The 14167-nt window shown below is 27.3% G+C and overlaps 1 long non-coding RNA gene across 1 annotated transcript; it reads left to right on the plus strand.

The window, feature by feature from the left end:
* Positions 1 to 7156: 7156 nt before the first annotated feature.
* On the plus strand, positions 7157 to 9153 carry LOC114425749. Its single transcript, XR_003669276.1, has 2 exons — positions 7157 to 7268; positions 8931 to 9153. It is a non-coding gene; the product is annotated as an uncharacterized LOC114425749 (long non-coding RNA).
* Positions 9154 to 14167: the final 5014 nt, after the last annotated feature.

Consider the following 14167-nt stretch of genomic DNA (forward strand, 5'->3'; position numbering starts at 1 on the left):
TTAGTTAAAAAATAGTTTTTTCTCATCTTTGCATGTGCATGTTTTGGAAGATTCAGACTATATTCGGTAAGTTATTCCAGTTCGCTTCTTTTACTAGTTAAAGAAATTTGTTCGATCTTTCAGTAAATAAACTTTTTAATAGTTTTCAATATTTTTTGAAATGTTACTTAAAATAACATTTTTAAAAATATTAACTCCTAGCTTCTAACTTTTTATATTTTATTTTATTTTTATTCTTAAAATATTTATTATGTTTTCTTATTATCCTTTTTAAATAAAGCATGGATTTATGATTTATTTATTTTCACTCATTCCTCCTACCTATTTTTATATTACACTATTTATTTTAACCATTGTACTATTTATATTATTTAATTTATTATTTGGACATTATATTTCACAAAATTGACAATGATAAATATTAAATTTATTTTATTTTAGATTATTTTTTGAATAATTTTATATTATATGATCTATTTTAACTATTATGTTAATTAACATAATAAAAATATAATATCTACTTATGCGTATTGTTTTTAATTTATTTAACTTAATTAAAAATATTTTAAGGCTTTAAATAAGATTAATAGTAGAACATAGAATATAAAAATGTAATATTTGAAATAAAAATATAATGAAAATGATTTACCTACAATAAAAAATTACAAGAGTTTAAAATTAATAAAAATAAATAAATTTATAATACCTCAAAATATATTTTAATCCATAAAATAAAATAATTTTTTTATAAAATTATCATATAAATATGTTTATTTTTGTCATTTTGTATTTTCCAACTAATTCAACGGATAATTCTATAAAATAATTATAATTTAACAAACTAGCCTTTTCAGTTTTATTTATTTATTTCTAATTATATTTTTTTTATAGGAAAGTGTGACCTAAGTCATAATTTAGGATATTTTAATGTAAAAGGTTTACATGTACAATATGATTAAGTGTATATTTAACTAGTTAGCCATTATAATTAACATGTAACTTATTTGAATATTTTATGTATTTTAATTAAAATAAAGGCATCTAATTAATGTACTTACATTTAACTTGCATTTTTTTTCTTTCAAATACTACTAATTCGAATAACGCTTGAATTTCTATTTTCCTTTTTTTTTTTATCATTATTACTTTAACAAAGTTTCTCATTTACTCCGTCTTTAACATTAAACTAATTAACTTAATAAAATCCTTCTTTATATTTCACCACTTTGTGAAATTATCGCAATATTTATCTTTACCTTTTTAATGAAATATATTTGATTTTTTTACAAAAAAAAAATGATAAAAATTTAAAAGTAACTAAAAATATTTTAAATAGATACAATTACATAAAAAATATTTTTATTTATGCAAAAAATATAAAGAACATATAAACATGATACTTTATATTATTCTATATTGATTAGCTAATTTAACAATTAATCTTATTTAATAAGTTAACTTAACGCTTTTAAAGACAGCCGATTATATAGGCATCAAAACCCTTTAGTTAGGAATTCAAAAAGCATTTTTACTTATTAATAAATAGTACTTTTAGAAAAAACTAATAAAATTTGTATTTACCTAATAACTATTATTAATGTATTCAGAGCAATAAAATATTTTAAGCTTGAATCCTGCAAAGACCCTTTATCTTATTATGACTTTTTGATGTCTTCCAATGAAAAAAGTCTTGTTTATCTCTTTATTGAACAATTAGCGTCATTTTATGTTTTTTTTTTCCTTCCCTTCAATTCATTGTATTCCCACGTCACCAAATAAAAATTAAACAAGTATTATTTTGTGTTAGAGATTGAAGGAGTACTAATAAATACGTACTGTTTGACGCACTCTTATATTATTTATCCTATTTGAAGGTTTGATTCTAAGCAGGTCGTTGATCTGGTAGACTAATTAAGTTAGATTTTGAAAATGAAAATGTCAAACCTAAAAAGTAATCTATGAATAGTACTAAGCATTTTTAGCCTTAGAATTTTTAAACAAACTAGGCTTTTAAGTCAAGCGTCACTCGATGAAGGATGGCCTTGGCACTATGATTTTTGGATAATAGTCATTGGTGATGGTGGTTTAAGGATGACACCATGAATTGACTCTAAAGTGAGAATTTGGAGAAACAAAAAATTATGATGACGTTAGAAAACCTTCAAATTGGCTAGGCCAGCCCTTCAAAATCACTTCTTCTTCTTTTTTCTTTTTATCAATGAAATTGTAACTCAATATTGTGATTCTATACAAAATGTGGCCCATTGTATGGTTATGTAAAATCTGTTGGATCAAGTGACATCGGAATAATTAAGAAGGGGGTTGAATTAATTATGAACGTGTCTTGACTAATTAAAAAATCTATCATTCTTAATGTTACTAGATTCAAATAGACTTTTACTATTAAGTTAAGAGAATAAAGAACAGAAATAGAAATTTAACCAAAAGTAAAAGCGATAACTAAAAGTACACAGCGGAAATTAAAGAGTGTAGGGAAAAAGAAGACAAACACAAGATTTATACTGGTTCGGCCACAAATCGTGCCTACATCCAGTCCCCAAGCAACCTGCGGCTCTTGAGATTTCTTTTAACCTTGGAAAATTCTTTACAAGCCAAAGATTCACAAGGTATGTACCCTCCCTTATTCTCTTTGAAAAATCAAGTGGATGTATCCTCTACTTGAACTGATCCACAAGAGATGTACCCTCTCTTGTTCTCAGTATAACAATCTCCAAGTAGATGTACCCTCTACTTGTACCACAAAAGATGTACCCTTTAATGTGTTGGGACAAAGAATTCTCAGGCTGTTAGTCTTTTGAATCTTTGTAAAGGGGAAACAATAGATATCTCAGACGGTTAGTCCTTTGAAATCTTTTGCTTAAGGGGAAGGGAAGAATCAAAAGAATTCTCAGGCGGTTAGTCCTTTAAATCTTTTGTAAGGGAGAAGAGAGACACAAAAGAATTCAGGCGGTTAGTCCTTCGTTCTTTTGGTAAAGGGAGAAGATAATGAAAAAGATTAATAACACAAGTTTTTGAACAAAGAACTTTTCTTGGAAGAGAAAGTGTTGATCAAAAACTTTTAGAAAGATGAAGAGAAATGAATTAGAAAATTCTGTAGAAAGATATTGAAAGATTGATTGAAAGATGTTTGAGAGATGATGTTGAAAAAAGATTGAAAGATAGACAATTCAAAGATGATTGATGATTGATGATTGATAATTGATTATTGATACTCATTCCATGGTCACATATTTATAATCTCTTGATGACTCATGTCAAAGCTTGTGACTCTTGGCAATTTCTTTAAAACTAGTCACTTAAAAAGTTGGGACTTTTGAAAAAATCTTTAGAAACAAGTCACTTGAAGAATTATGACTTTTGAAAATATATTTTTCGAAATCAGTCACTGGTAATCAATTACCATTAAGGTGTAATCGATTACACATCAACAGATGTGACTCTTCATTTTGAATTTTGAAAATTAAAACGTTTAGAAGCTCTGGTAATCGATAACAAATATTGTGTAATCGATTACACAAGTTTAAAATAATTTAAAACTGTTTAAACATAAGTTGTAACTCTTGAAATTTGAAATCTTAACGTTTTAAAATACTAGTAATCGATTACTGCCTTCTGATAATCGATTACCAGAGAGAAAAACTCTTTAGTAATGATTTTGTGAAAACTTCTTGTGCTACTCAATATTTTGAAAAACTTTTTTAGTACTTATCTTGATTGAGTCTTCTCTTGATTCTTGAATCTTGAGTCTTGAATCTTGATCTTGATTATTCTTGAATCTTGATTCTTGAATCTTTGGAATTTGCTTGACTCTTGATTCTTTGACATCATTAAAATAACCTTGGAAGACATTACTTCCACAATCTCTCCCTTTTTAATGATGACAATCCTGAAATCAAGAGAATGCATACAATTTTGTTCTACAGTTCACTCATCCCTTTCTCTCCCTTTCTTATTGAATTTATGCTTAATTTTAAAGTTTTTGAAATTATAACATCTTGATTTCTTAAAATACCCATTTTTCTCTCCCCCTTTGGCAACATAAAAAAGGTCAAAGTACGTAAAACATACATATTTTAAAAACATACACAAAGCATATTTTGTAAAATAATCATAAAAGATTCTAAACCATTCATGAAGCAAGACATAAACCAAATTATAATGCAAACCACATAGTCATATATCACAATCCATAAATATTCAGTCATACTAAGCAAATATTAAAAATACTAAGTGTTCAAATGTCATAAATATATAACCAAATACAAGGCTTTAGAAACAAAATATAATAATAATAATAAAGTCTAAACTGATGGTGGTGGAGGTAAATCAAGGCAATCGCGAATGATGGTGACATCTTCTTCAACCTTTGTGATCCTTGAGTCCATTGCATCAAATTGCATGTCTATTTGTTGTTCCAAAGCATCAAACCTTTCGCCAACATAGGTTTGGAGTCCATCAAACCTGTCCAAAATACTTTGAAGGAGAGAAGAGTCCCCTTCGACTGGTAATTGTCCTTCATCATCATTTGGTTGAGCACCCTTTTTTACCCAAGAGTCATCACCCTTTTTTATACCAATGCAATTGTAACTCAATATTGTGATTCTATACAAAATGTGTCCCATTGTATGGTTATGTAAAATCTTTTAGAATATGTCAAACCTTCAAATAGGACATATTCTTTAAAATTAGCTCTTGTATCAAGAAAACAAACAAAGATGAACTTTTATAATTTTAAATGAAGATAGACTCAAGATTATCAAAGCCTAAGTTGTTTTCATCCCTAAATGCTTATTTCATATAAAGTTTTTAGATAGGTCTAGTATTTATTTTATATTAATATTTAATTTAAAATTTAAATCATTTTTTGTCTTGAAAATAAGTTACTATTTGTCTTTTAGTCCTTATATTTTTTTCCTTTTCAGTCTCTGTAAGTTATTATTTTTTGTTTTTAGTTCTATAGTTTTTTAATCTTAACTAACATACCACTTTGGATGATATGACATTTTTTCACTGAACATAGCATTTGCTAATGCCAACAATCGTCAAAATAAGATATTAGGTTTTTGTCTGTTCCACAATTCCTATGAAGTCTTGTTCAAGATGGGTCATATATATAGATTTTGTTTTGAATGCTATAGATAGTATTTATTGCTCCAACCCATAAATGTTTAGCAATGAAGTTATCATTTAACAAGGTTTTAGCCATTTCTTACAATGACTTGTTCTTCCCTATCTAGTTCCCTTTTTGTGAGTACAAATGTGTTGTTGTGTGTTTTTGACATGTCAAAAACGTGGTACACTACCTAGTTAGTGTCGTCATCACATTCTAACATATAATTTGAAAGAACACATACTTGATAGTACTAGCTAGACCCGTGTGGAACCCTTCTAAGAGTCATGGTTGTGCTCAATCAATATAGTCAGTCAATGTTAATGTGTGTCTATCACTACTACAAAAAGTAGTTTTAACATCGGCTTATTAACATCGGTTTTATACAAAATCGATGTTAAGTTAAACACAGTGGCATATTTGTAAATAAAGTATCCTTCTTAACATCGGTTTTCCAAAAAACCGATGTTAATGCATACACGTTAACATCGGTTTTTGGAAAACCGATGTTAACTAATGATGTTAACATCGGTTTTTCAAAAACCGATGTTAACGTATAATATGTTAACATCGGTTTTTTAGAAAACCGATGTTAATGCATACACGTTAACATCGGTTTTTACAAAACCGATGTTAACATCGGTTTTTCAAAAACCGATGTTAACGTATGATATGTTAACATCGGTTTTTTAAAAAACCGATGTTAATTCATATACGTTAACATCGGTTTTTAAAAAACCGATGTTAACGTATCATACGTTAACATCGGTTTTCCAAAAACCGATGTTAATATAAACTTTTTTTTTAATTATTTAAATATTTTTAAAAAAATCATATATTGTGTTATTAATTATATTTTAATTAAAAAAATATAATAATTAAGAAACAATTATAAATTCAAAAGGTAAACATTTAAAAATTAAACTACATTTTTAAAATGAATTTCGTAATTTTAATCTTATTATTATTTAATCAACAAAATTTGACCAGACTTCGTCATATTTTTTATCATTTGACTAAACAAAGTTATTTATAAAAAATTATAAAAATTAATTTAAGATATGATTCTTGCATAATACTAAATACATGCCGTTAAGAAGATGCATATTTTAAAAAATGTGATTATATCCCATGAAAATTAATCAACATTATAATGATTTGCTCAAAAAATCCAAATTTTTAAAATTATATTGAGCTTTATAGAGTCAAAAACTTTAATTATGATGATTATTTAAAAGTGAAAAAAATTTACAATTTATTATATAAAAAATAATTGTTAATAATTAAAATGCACTATGCCTTGTATTTAAGGATTTTTTTAAAAATAATCTTATATTTTTAAGAACAGATGAGGAAGTATATCATAAAGAATAGAAAAATTATTGATAAATACCTAATATGCTAACAATACCTAGTGAGAGAGAAAGAAAAGTAAAAAAAAAAGTATAAATGTTATAGGTAATGAGATTTGAGATATGAAGAGATAAATAAGAGATATTGTTGTGTATTGTTTGAATCGACTTTTTTTTTATATCCTATACTAACCATTGATTTTCAATATCACATTAAAAATATAAAATAATTATTTTAAAAATATAAAAACATATATATATATATATATATATATATTAAATATTTTAAATTATTACAATAGGAAAATCATATTTTATGTATAAAAATAGTAAAATTAATTCATAAACTATATTTTTAATTTGAAAAATTAAATAATTATTAATTAAATAAAACATCCAATTAATACAATTTATTATTTTTACCTTTTTAAAACTTATGCAAATAAAAGAAGGCATTTTTTCAATTTATATTATCTTATTTGTCTAAATAATTTATTTTTAACTCTTTTTATTTTTCCTCTCTTATTTATTTTTTTATTCAAAAGGTGTTAAAGAGAGCCGTATTAATGCACACCGCATTTTTGTGATTTATTTTTTGTGATTTAATGTCAAAAGAACACGCAAAGCAAACCCAGTCACCCCCAACAAACACGAGACAAGCCGTGTGCAAAGATGAGGAATATTATAATCAGATCGCCATCATCGTTTTCTCGCGGGTGACATCATCATGGCTTGCTCGTTTTCTCGCGGGTCTCTGCTTCCTCTCGCCATCATCGTTTCCTTAGGTAATAATCAGATCTCATCACTTTTTCTCTTTCAATTTCAAATGTAGTAGCTACATCGATCTCACTACGATTCGTTTGAACCTTTTTCGTGCTTTGTTTCGATCTCTATTTCCATGGATCTGATAAGAACCTAACCCTATTTGCTTAACATTCTCATCACCGCTCTCGATTTAGTGCCACTGAGTATTATCATCATGCATTTCTCGCTCTCACTCTACACCTTTGAAATGGCTCAACAATGATTAGTCGCTGTTTTTCATCTGCGTCATTATTGTATCCGTTTTTCTCTAATTTCGCGAAAACAACGCATGCTGCATAAACCTTTTTTTCTTCGTTAGAGTACTCGTGTTGTTTGTCTTGTGCACCAGTAAATTAATTACATGCTTATTAATTTAGTTTCTCGAATTATAATATTCCTCATCTTTGGTGAGATTAGATTACATTATGCATGATTTGATACCTAAAACATATTTTTTTTCATTCGTTTATGTCAATCTTTGTCAGAAGTACACGATGAAGCAAATTGTGTATGTTATTAAAATTGGATTTGCACGGATGATGAAGGGGCTTTTCTTACTGGGAAATTATACATGAGCCTTGTTGATTGGTTGGACTTCTAGCTCTTTTTTTTTGTTCTTTATATAGTTTTTGGTTTGTATCCTGTAACTGATTTTATTTTTTCCTGCGATTTTAACTACTCAGTACTTAGTGGCACTAAATCGAGATAAATACATAATATTTTCCTCTTTAGCTTGTTTATTATAAAAAAATAAGATAAAGATAAAATAAATAAATATTTCAAAATTTTATTAGATATATTTATTCTAATTTTGATAAAATATATATTTGTTCTAATGTTGTATAAAAGATAATTATAATATCAATTTATTAGATATAATTAAATCATATTATTTTTTAGATAAATTTAAAATTTATTAGATAATATTTAATTACAACTTATTAATTGAAATTTGATTAGATAAATGATCTTATGATGATGTGAGTCAACGTGATATTATATTATTATTGAATAATATATAAGTCATATCAAAATAATGCCGTTTGTAATAATGATAAAGTTGACTTGTATTGTTATATTGTCAAAATTTCAGTTTGACTTGATTTGCAGAAGGAAAAAAATAAACAAACCATACAAGTAATATATTTTAAAATAAATCCATTTTAGTAATCAATTTTTAAAAGAAATCTAGAAGGATAATCACTCTAGAAAAGTGTTTGAAATACTAACATAAAATAATGATGTAGAAAGGAATTCATTATTTTCATGGACGCCATAAAGTAATATTTTAATTGAATTTCGTCCATAGTTATACTATTATCTAATTATGAATTATTATACAATTTAATATTTGTGATTTTTATGACATTGATGTTAAGAATTTAATTAAAAATTAATAGTGTATAAAATTTATATAATATTGTCTAATTATTAATTTTTATACGTGTTAAAATTATTATATTATATAATAATTACTTTAATTTTATTTTATTTTCATTTTAGAGACTCTTCTACCTATCTCGTTACTCTCTTTTCAGAAACTTCTTAGCCTACTGACTCTGATGGTAATTTTTAATTCACCAAATTTCATATTATTATGATTGCTAATATATTATTAACTTATGTTTTATTATATCATGCAGTATTTCACTGATCCTAGACCATTGGAACCAGAAAGATTGAAGGCGTTTCGCAACCAGTGGGCAAAGTACTATTTGAAAGTGAAAAATGAAACTTAGGATGTTTAGACAATCTTGTAATTGTAGTTTATATTTACTTACTTAATTTACAATTCATGTCTCAACATTAAATATGTTTTAAATTCATAGTAATTAGTAAATTTCTTATTGAATTTTCTGGTAAAAACTGTTTCAAAACAGAATGAAAATTATATGTTGTGTGGTCTGATTTTAAAATTTGCAGGTTATTTTTGGGATTTATTGAAAAAACAGACATCATGTTAAAAATAAATTTCTAAAACAACATCGGTCTTTAAAAAAACTGATGTGAAATGTTACTTACAACATCAGTTTTTTTAAAAACTGATGTTAAATGTCACTTACCTCAACATTTTTTAACATCGGTTTTTAAAAAAACTGATGTTGTAAGTAACATTTCACATCAGTTTTTTTAAAAACCGATGTGAAATGTCACCTACAACATCAGTTTTTTAAAAACCGATGTCAAATATCACATTTAACATCGGTTATTTTAAAAACCGATGTTACATGTCACTAACAACATCAGTTTTTTAAAAATCGATGTTGATTTATAGATTTATAACTTTTTTTTCTTCATAATTCATATCATATAACATCGCCTATTTAAATAACTGATGTTAAATATCACTTACAACATCAGATTTTTAAAAAACTGATGTGAAATGTTACTTACAACATCAGTTTTTAAAAAACCGATGTCACATGTCACATTTAACATTGGTTATTTAAAAAACCGATGTTAAATGTCACTTACAACATCAGTTTTTTAAAAAACCGATGTTAAATGTCACTTACAACATCAGTTTTTTAAAAAACCGATGTTAATTTATAGATTTATAATTTTTTTTTTCATAATTCGTATCATATAACATCGCTTATTTAAATAACCGATGTTGTATTTATTAGTTAACATCGGTTTTGAAAAACCGATGTTAATGATATTACTTTCCACATCGGTACTTTCAACATCAATTAATAACCGATGTTGAAAGTCTTAAATAACCGATGTTAAAACCTTATTTTCTAGTAGTGTATATATGATCGACACTATAAAGATCAATGGAATATCATAGATCATTGCCTTATTGTAGATCGGTCCTTGAGGGATATAATTGGTTGAATGGTTCATAGTGATGTGGCTCCATGTAGAGCTGTAGGCCTTGGATCTTCTTCATCAATGGAGTCCTTTGCTTCTTGAAGATCAATGGCGGCGAAATAGAGAAAGAGGAAAGGTAATTGGAGATGCTACTTAAAGGAGAAGATGAGTCAAGAACAAGCTCACCACCGTAGGAAGTCATGGATTAGAACTTGAAGGTAGAAGGAGAATGAGGTTTAAACTTTGAAGTATAATTTCTCAAATGATCAAAGTTAAAAAAATACACGCACAAGACCTCTATTTGTAGCCTAAGTGCCACACAAAATTAAAGGGTCAATTCAAATTTCACTTGAATTTAAATTTGAATTTGTGGAGCCAAATTTGAAGTCAAAATTTTACTAATTATGATTAGTGAATTTCAGCTATGATTCAACGCACTAATCTAAGATCAAATCCAAGATTCTCCACTAAGTGTGCTTAGGTGCCATGAGACATGTAAAGCATGAAGGACAAACACAAAGTGTGACTATATGATGTGATAATGAGGTGTAACAAACAAATGCTCACTTCCCCCTTAGGCTGGTCTAAAATTTAATTGGATTGAGCTTCTTGCAATTCAATTAAATTTCTCTCCCAACACACACATCAAATAATACACTTAATGCATGTGAAATTATAAAACTACCCATAATACAAAAACTAGTCTAGGTGCCCTAAAATACAAAGGCTGAAAAATCCTATATTACTAGGGTACCCTCCCTACACTGTGAATCCCTGAATATAAGGCCCAAAAAAATAATAAAATCTCAATTTAATATGTACAAAGATAAGCAGACTCATACTTAGTCCATGGATCTAAAATCTACCCTAAAGCTTATGAAAATTCCAGGACCTTCTCCTGCATCTCTAACCCAATCTTTTTGGAGTCTTTTATCCAATGCCCTTAGGGGATATGATTACATCACATAGTACACTAAATATTGAGCTTGTGACATAAATGCTTACATTGCTTATGTGAGAGTTGACACTTGTGGACGGTCCGAACATGTTAATGGAACCATATAACTAAGATTAATTAGACACTAAAATATTTAGGTCATATTTTTCTATTTTGCTAATTATGTATTAATATAATGCTCTACGTACGTACATCTCATGAAGTCTTATTGTATGTAAATTCTTCAACATGCATTAATCTAGTATTAAGAATTGGATTATTATTCTTTGTACCCCCCTCAATAAAATATTTCTGTTTACCGTTATAAAAAACCATTCATATCATGTTCCACATTGGATCCGCTCTTTCTTACTTTCTAGTACGTATGGCATAGAAATATAGCCATATGATAAGGTAGAGACTAGAGATCAAGATTTACCATCCACTACTACTCGTGCACTACTTGCTATATAGTAGTACTTGGTTTCTCTCTGCACACGTCAATTCCTCCTCACGGCTTCTCTTATTTAACGTACGTGTATTCATCAGACACCACCGAGTAACGTAGTTCATGAATTCTAACTTTAGAATGACTAAGAAATGACCCCAACTTCTTTGGTAAAGTCCCTCTCTCTCTCTCTCTCTCTCTTCTTCTTCTTCTTCTCTCTCTCTCTCCCTCTCTCTTTCTAGGACCATGTATGGTACTACTAGTTGGTGTCGGTTCTTTATTTCTTTGTTGGCTGTTTTTATATCTATTGCAGGAGTCTGCAGAGTGAGAAGAGTGGTCCTCGACCATCAAATTGAATTATCAGATGACACGAATGGGTGAGTGAGCTAGATAGAGCATATGTAATCTCCCTCGGTAACTAAGTACAAATACTCTTCCAATATTTAAGTTTTTTTTTCTTCTTTTTTCCCCTCTTTCTTAATAATTAGCTGCTGGCCATAATGTCCGTTGTACAACAATTTTCATATATATATATATATATATATATATATATATATATAAAGATGAATATTATGTTGAGAGAGTTAAGAAATAAATTGAAGTTGAACATACATTGACCGGTAAAATCAATAAAAAAAAAAGTATATTTTCAACTGAAAAATTAATAACTATCTAGAAACAAATAAATCTATAAGGGGATGGGGGAATTTGAGAGAGGTACTAATTAAGATCAAATAATAAAATAATACAATTAAATTGAATAAATATTAAATGATTTGTATGCTTAATATTATAAATTTGATAAATTATAAAGTGAAATATATGATTATATAATTGACTCAGATAGAATTTTAAAAAATGTAGGTTTAAAATATTTAAAATTATATAAATATATGCATAATTAGTTAAAATTTAAATATATACTGATCAAACGAAGAGTTAAGAAAAACATGTTTTATTATTTAGAGTATATTTACACTAAGCGATTAAACCACTTCTAAGGAAGTGTAATTTAATTTAATATTAACAAATATAACTGTACATTGTATAAATATTTTTATTTTTTTTATATTTTAGTTGAATTTAAAAATAGTTATGCAAAACACAAAATATATATGTTAGCTAGTACTAAATTAAAGTGCACTCCCTTAAAATACACCATCTATCTACATATAAGGATTTATTTGACACATGAAATTCACATGTTTAGGTCATATGAAGAATTAGAATGTAAAATTATAATTAGAATTATAGATGTATAAAAAAAGAATATAAAATTTTAATTTAAAAAAAAATTCAATTTTTTTTATACTTCTATTTGGGTAATTAAGGATGGAGTTATATTAAATTTGAATAAAACTTATTCATAAGTGGTGATAGTGACTATGATAAGACTAATGGTGATGATAACTATAACAATAATAATAATAAAATAATTAAACAATAATAATAGTGATAATAATAGCATCAACATCAGTATAATAATGATGACATAGGGATAGTGATGACAACAATAATAATATTAATATAATAGTAATGATCATGAGACTAATTAAAACATAGAGCATTTGTGCACTATTATGAACTGAGATGAAGAATAACCATTTAGAAGCCATAAATTAAGAACTAGAAAATGTTAATTTTAACTTAATAGTAATAATAATTTTGTGGAATTGTGCATTATTATTATGATTTTAATCATGTACCCTATTGTGTCGACCCACGTTCAAGCCTCTTCACACTTCAAGCTCGAGATTGGAGAGTTGTATACCCTCCTAGGTCGGCAACAAATTGATCTGTGCCTAAGCCTCTTCACGCTCAAGGCTAGAGGGTTATGTATCCTCTCGGGCTGGTTAGTACTCAAGCTCATGTTCACAAGTGCTAATTTGCTTTGCATTGACCCACCGTGAATCCAACTCAGCTAACACCACTCGAGATACTTGGGAGGAAACACACCAAATCCACGATGGTGGAAACTTTCTTCTTATCCCAAGCAATCTGGTATCGACATAATTGTTCTCAAATAAAAGCTCGAGAGGAAGCTAACGAAGATAGATTACATACTTGAATGTCCTAATTAGGTTGCCTCAAACCCTAAAAGAAATGTATACCATAACAAATGTCATACAAAATTTCAACGTCAAATTAATTAATTAATTTCAATCTTTATATTGTTTCTTACTATGTTTAGGCACTTTTATGTATTTGAAGGTTACTATTACTTTGTATCAAGGGCATATTGTTTTGTGGAAAAAGAGATTAGTGGACACCTTGATATATACTGTTTGACATCTAGAAAAAGAAATTAGAAAAGATAATTGTAAATATAATAAGTGATATAATGTGATAAGAAAAGTGAAAAATAAATAAATAATAAATGTCAAATATTTGTTTGCAATATAGAGGTGTGCATATATTATTGTTCTTGCTTTATTATCGGCTTTGTTTTGTTATCTTATGCTTGTAACTAAGTTATGTGGGACTTGTCTTGAGCACTTTTGTGATTCAACTCTTAAAAAGAATAAATTATATTTTAACATATAAGAGTGGATATATAGGAATGGATCGATTCGTCGTACTCAACTTTTCTCTACTTCAAATTCTTCCATAAATATATCTTGCGTCATATAGAAAAAGAGAGGAGATATACATGTCAACCCGTTTTTCTTTCAATTCTT

This window comes from Glycine soja, chromosome 9 (assembly GCF_004193775.1).
Source record: "Glycine soja cultivar W05 chromosome 9, ASM419377v2, whole genome shotgun sequence".
NCBI classification, from domain to species: Eukaryota; Viridiplantae; Streptophyta; class Magnoliopsida; order Fabales; family Fabaceae; genus Glycine; species Glycine soja.